Raw genomic sequence first — 6,926 nt, 5'->3', positions numbered from 1 at the left:
CACTGCGCCTGGCTAATTTTGTATTTTTAGTAGAGATGGGGTTTCTCCATGTTGGTCAGGCTGGTCTCGAACTCCCGACCTCCGGTGATCCGCCTGCCTTAGCCTCCCAAAGTGCTGGGATTACAGGCATGAGCCACCTCACGCAGCACAAAAATTTAAAAGTTAGCTGGGTGTGGAGGTAACATGCTTACTCCTGCTCAGGAGGCTGAGGCAAGAGGATGGCTTGAGCCCAAGAGGTTGAGGCTGCAGTGAGCTGTGATTATGCCACTGCATTCCAGCATGGGTAGAGCAAGACCCTGTTTATTTGTTTGTTTGTTTGTTTGTTTCAGACAGATTTTTGCTCTGTTGCCCAGGCTGGAGTGCGGAGGTGCAACCTTGGCTCACCACAACCTCCGCCTCCAGGGTTCAAGCAATTCTCCTGCCTCAGCCTCCTGAGTAGCTAGGATTACAGGCACGGGGCACCACACCCGGCTAAGTTTTGTATTTTTAGTAGAGACAGGGTTTCACCATGTTGACCAGGCAGGCCTCGAACTCCCAATCTCAGGTGATTCGCTCATCTCGGCCTCCCAAAGTGCTGGGATTACAGGCGTGAGCCACTGTGCCCAGCCGATCCTGTCTCTTAAAAAAAAATAAAAATTAAAAAGCCTGGGTCCTACATCCCGTGTCGAGAAAGGCCTGTGTAAAGGAAGGAATGCATTCTTTGCTGACAGCAATGTGCAGTTCATCAGGTGATAGTGTTGATTGGAGGCATGGAGTGGTGTCACTGGAGTCTAGTTCCTCCCCCCTACTTAGTTGTGTGACCTTGGGCAAGTCTCCTGCCTTGAGCCTTAGTCTCCTCATCTGTAGAATGAACTTAAGTCTATACTCCCTGCCTCACAAGGGTGTTGTGAGGATCAAAGGGGAGAATATGGAGGAAGACGTAAGTGGTAAGCCTTGCCCAGGTCTGAGCTGTGCTTGCGATGTGCTTACTGTATTCCCATTCAAACAGGGAGATTTCATTCTGCACTTTAACACCTCAGGGATTGTACAGCTTCCATCCCCCTGCTAGGCACCCAGGGGTGCTATAGGGCTGTATGGTCTCATAGGTGACTCAGGAACAGATTCTCTGCACCCCAAATGTGGTTTCACTCTCCGGTTGCAATGGTTCTTTGGGAAATAATAGTTGTTCATGGATGTTCATTACAGTGTTGTTTCTGATAGGCCAAGAAAAGTTATTTTTCACTATAATCCCCAAGCCCACTGTAGTACAAGTGCTCAAGAAATGGATAAAGACTCACAGACCCCACTTTCCATCCTCCTCAATGTCTCCTTTTATGGTAATGAGGTAGACCCTTCCCTAGCATGTAAGGATTAAATAAGGAGCTGGGGCAAGAGCCATGTGTAGCCTAGAACCTGAGAGTTTAAAATGGTCTTCAACATGAGCAACAGACCTATTTCTTGGAATGTTTCTGTACAACAAAGATGGAAGTATGTGGCCGGGCACGGTGTCTCACGCCTGTAATCCCAGCACTTTGGGAGGCCAAGGCGGGCAGATCACAAGGTCAAGAGATTGAGACCATCCTGGCCAACATGGTGAAACCCCGTCTCTACTGAAAATACAAAAAATTAGCTGGGCATGGTGGCACACACCTGTAGTCCCAGCTACTTGGGAGGCTGAGGCAGGAGAATTGCTTGAACCCTGGAGGCGGAGATTGCAGTGTGCCGAGAGTGCGTCACTGCACTCCAACCTGGTGACAGAGCGAACTCTGTCTCAAAAAAAAAAAAAGATGGAAGTATGAGAATGCCCATCATATAACAGGGTTATATATATATATATATACACACACACACATATAAATAACAGGGTTATTTATAATAGTAGTACATTGAAAACAACCATAATAATGTTCATCCATTGAGGGATGCTGGAATACACCGTGGCATACACATGCAATTGGCTTCTCTGCAGCCTGATGAATAATGCATTTCCTACATGATGTTCCACAGACTCAAGTCCCAAGAGGATCCCTCAAGATATTTCATGGTGAAATGTGTTTAAGAAGTGCCAGTCTCTGCTTGATGATTCAGAACACACATTAGTAAATTAGAGACTCCAAGAAGTCCTTCAGCAAAGCAGCCCATTTAAGTTGGCGTAAGCCTATGCATCTCAAACAGTTGGTGGAAGACTCCCAATTAATAGCAAAATGGCCCTAGTGTTCTATGGAGCCAATTTGGGAAATACCTGTGTGGCAGACGCAAGTGGAAGGAGTTGAGTGAAAAATGCAGATTTTGAGAGTCTTTGCGGCATGATTTAAACACACAAACTTATGTATATTTGTATTTGAAAAACGTCTAGCAGGATGTACGCCAGAACTTTAATAGTAGTTGAGGCTGTGGGATCATAAGTGATTTTTATTTTCTTCTTTGTTTTCATCTTTTAGGTTATTTGGGTTTTCCAAATTGCCTTTCATCACTGTATATAACATTTTATTTTATTTTTTTAAGAGATGGGGTCTCACTCTGTTGTCCATGCTGGAGTTCAGTGGCTATTCACAGGAACAATCATAGCATCATTACAGCCTGGAACTCCTGGACTCAAGCAACCTTCCTGCCCTAGCCTCCCAAGTAGCTGGGATTACGGGCACGTGCCACCATGCCCGGATCTATGTCACTTTTATAATTAGTAGAAAAAAAAAGAAAAAAAAAAGCCAGTTGTCAAGAAAAGGAGCCAGGGACAGCTGAAGACACTTTTGTAGTGCTGCTGCGCCTAGAGGAGCTGGGGCCTCCAGCTCCAAGAAGAAGCCAGGTCCTTATTTAGTCAGAGACATCCCAAGAGCTCACATTCCAGTGGGAATCCTTCCCAGAGCATTCCTCCTCCAGCACCGCCGCGGCCAGCTGCAGCCTGGCTGCTCCCTCACAGGGCCTCCCTCTCCTTTGGTAGCAGCCGCTGCTGGCCCAGGCCAGGCTGCACATCTGGACCTCATTAAGAGCCGCCAGCACCAAAGCCGGCACATCTGGCCGCCGCGAGACAGAGTGCACGGCAGGGCAGCAAAGGGGCAGGGGCATGTCAGGACAGGGCTGCCCATGTGGGCTTCAAGGCAGCCAGGGCTCCTCTGAGACATCTGGAAGTGGGAAGGTGGTGGGCGGCTGGCCGCAGACGGTGCGCTGCTTGTTGGCGGGCCTGGCTCTGGCCCCTCTGGATGCAGCAGAGTCGTGCCCTGGCTGGCAGAGGCCTTTTAGGCTGAAGGGGGCAGGTCTGGCAGAGAGACAGGTACTCAGGACTCCAAGCACAGTGCTCTTGCTCGTGGGGAGGGCTGGGACTGGGGGCAGTCTCAGGACATGTTGAAAAGAAGGATTAGACAGGAATGGGGTTGCCTAGCTTTGTGGTAGCCTAGCTTTGTGGTAGCCAAGCTTTGTGGTAGCCGAGCTTTGTGGTAGCCGAGCTTTGTGGTAGCCGAGCTTTGTGGCTGCAGGTCAGGAGGCAGGTTTTCTACATCGGGAAGGAGAATTCCCTCCTCTGAAGTTAGAGAGGAGGAAGTCAAATGAGGCATCTTGGAAACAGAGCCTGCCTGCTGCCTGCTGCCTTTTCCCTACACGGGGACATGCACAGGTCCCTGGCTCTACCCCTGTGGCGCCATTATTCTTCCCTTTGGTGCCTGTGAATCTAAAGCTTTGTCAGCCCTGCCAATTCTTTCTTTGCGACAGCAGCAGCTGCTCCTAAGATCCTTTCCAAAGTCAGGCAGAGATCAAAGAAACCAACTAGTCAATCGAATGTAAGAATCTACCAGTCCTTCCCCTTTATCCTACAACCTTAGACCTCAAATTGGTCCCGCATGAATGGTACCCTCCAGATTCTCCTGCCTCTGCTCTCCATCTTTAGCTCCTGCCCACTATAGCAAGGGGGTCCACGTACCCACACTAGTGCCCTCTGAAGAGGCCACAGCAAGAAAATTTTCAGATCTAGTGGGTGCCAGCCACTAAGGTAGAAGCGAAGGGACTACTGGAGAAAGTAAAAGGGCTTCACAGTAAACAGATGGGTCCAAAACCCAGCTACTTCACTTCTTTGAGCACTAGTTTCCTCATCAATAAGATGAGGATAATACCTCTTACAGAAATAACTATTTTAGGTTCTGTAATAGAAATATAATAGAGTTTGGCTGGGCACAGTGGCTCACACCTGTAATCCCAGCACTTTGGGAGGCCGAGGTGGGCAGATCACCTAAGGTCAGGAGTTTGAGACCAGCCTGGCCAACATGGCGAAACCCCGGCTCTGCTAAAAATACAAAAATTAGCCAGGCGGGGTTGTGGGCGCCTGTAATCACAGCTACTCAGGAGGCTGAGGCAGGAGAATCGCTTGAACTCTGGAGGCGGAGGTTGCAGTGTGCTGAGATCATGCCAGCCTGGGTGACAGAGTGAGACTCCGTCTCAAAAAAAAAAAAAAAGAAATATAATAGTTACATGTTTCTCCAATAGAAATGTAATGTAATTATATTTGTAATTTGGAGGGGGTATTTTACACTTTTCATTCTGGAATGATTTTAGATTTATAGAAAAGCTACAAAGATAGTACAGTGGGTTCCAGTAAACCCTTCACCCGCTTCTCCTAAGGTTGCCATCTTGCATAACCAAGGCACATTTGCCAAAACTGAGAAATTAACATTGGCACAATACTATTAATTAAACTACAGACTTTTTTCAGACTTCACCAGATTTTCCAACACATATGTGATTTAAATTTTTCTATTAGGCACATTTAAAAAAGTAAAGAGAAACAAATAATATTAATTTTAATAATATACTTTATTTAACCAAAATATCCAAACAATTGTCAATCAGCATTAATCAATATGAAAAACATAATGAATGAGATATTTCACATTCGCTCCCTTTTTTTTGTTGTTTTTTTGAGATGGAGTCTCAATCTGTTGCCCAGGCTGGAGTGCAATGGTGCAGTCCTGGCTCACTGCGACCTCCACCTCCTGGATTCAAGTGATTCTCCTGCTTTAGCCTCCCAAGTAGCTGGGATTACAGGTGCCTTCCACCACGCCCAGCTAATTTTTGTATTTTTAGTAGAGATGGGGTTTCACCATGTTGGCCAGGCTGGTCTCAAATGCCTGACCTCAGGTGATACACCCGTCTCAGCCTCCCAAAGTGCTGGCATTACAAGCATGAGCCACCATGCCCAGCCCACATTCTCTTTTTTAATGGCAAGTCTTCTAAACCAGTGTGGATTTTAAGCTTACAGCACCTCCCAGTTTGGACGCTAAATTTCCCCTGGACATACTTGATCTGCAGTTAGGTATTCACAAAATGTAGAGTGGAAACAGTAGATTCACATGCCCAAGTTGTTAAACATACTTAAAAGTTTTCTGATAATGGAATTATCAGTTTTTAAATTTAAAATAAAATTTTAAAAATGCATTTCCGGGTGGGCGCGGTGACTCATGCCTGTAATCCCAGCACTTTGGGAGGCCAAGGCGGGCAGATCACCTGAGGTTGGGAGTTCGAGACCAGCCTGACCAACATGGAGAAACTTCGTTTCTACTAAAAATACAAAAATTAGCCGGGCGTGGTGGCACATGCCTGTAATCCCAGCTACTCGGGAGGCTGAGGCAGGAGAATCACTTGAACCCGGGAGGCAGAGGTTGCGGTGAGCCAAGATCATGCTATTGTACTCCAGCCTGGGCAACAAGAGCGAAACTCTGTCTCAAAAAAAAAAAAAAAAAATGCATTTTCTCAGTCGTACTAGTGCTTGATAGTCACATATGGCTAGTGGCTGCCATATTAGGCAGCCCAGGTTTAGAGGATTAAATGAGATGATGTATGGGAACAGTGACTAGCACATGGTAGGTGTTCAATAGATGGTATCTATTGTTGTTCCTGAAGCTTAGAGTTGCTTCTGATGAAATCCAATTTCTAACGTAATCTTTCATGCGTATCCACTGCCAGGTATAAAGGATACAGAGAAAGATCTTGGTCAGGGAAGAGAAAAAATGGAGGAGGGATGAGATGGAGACCCTCGTACTTCTGTAGCCCTTTCATGGGCTGGGCTCCCACTCAGGAGCACCTTCACTCTCCTCCATTCAATGCTCCTGACCATCTTCCTTCAGGGCAGGCACTGTTACTCACCCCTGTGCACAGATAGAAAACCTGGGCTCTGAGATTTGAAGCAATGGGAAGGCAGGGAGCCTTGAGTTCCCACCCAACCACTCCTGGTCTCCTTCTGAGGTATGGATCCTCATCCCTTCTTGGGGCCTCAGTTTCCCCAAAGGGGTTAAGTAAATGAGAGTGAGGTTGGTTTGGATTACTGGATCAGTCCCTGAAATTTTAGGATTATTCAAACAAGGGACGTTTGGCTGGCCCTCACCTTGCAAAATTCGCCCAATGCTGATTTGTAAATAGGTAAATAGATGAGAGTGAGAGAAAGAGAGAAAGGAGAGCGAGAGAGAGAGACAGCGCACATGCACTGGTTTTTCAGTTCACAGTTGGGGGTGGAGGCTGCCATGTAGTTTGCAATATTTGTGTCCACAGCAGGCTGGGACACCCTCTTCCAGTCTTGAGGTGCCTAGGAAACCTAATTAATTATGGAATAATGGAGCGCAGCTTGTGCTAATATAGAATCAGGGCCGAGGGAGTTAGGTGTCTCAGGGGATATTTATAACAAGCTGTGGCAGTCTGGTGAGTCACTGCTCTGCTCTCCAAGAGGACACACCTGCCTCCGAGAAGAGGAGGCCGTCACTCTCCAGTCAGGCCCCTCTTCCCGGGCAGGGCTGGAGACACACACACTGTTGGGCAATCCTCTCCACTTCTTTAGTCTCCCCTGGGACACCAATCATTACACCCCATCCCTCCTCCATTTCAGCAGAATTTCCCAGCAACCTCCCACTTCCCAGACTGAGGCTGTGCTGTCCACTGATGACGTTACAGATCATTTGTACCCTGGGAAC

The sequence above is a fragment of the Rhinopithecus bieti genome, unplaced genomic scaffold (genome assembly GCF_001698545.2).
Source record: "Rhinopithecus bieti isolate Rb0 unplaced genomic scaffold, ASM169854v2 scaffold_4553, whole genome shotgun sequence".
Classification (NCBI taxonomy): Eukaryota; Metazoa; Chordata; class Mammalia; order Primates; family Cercopithecidae; genus Rhinopithecus; species Rhinopithecus bieti.
Note: the sequence above shows the minus strand (reverse complement) of the source record.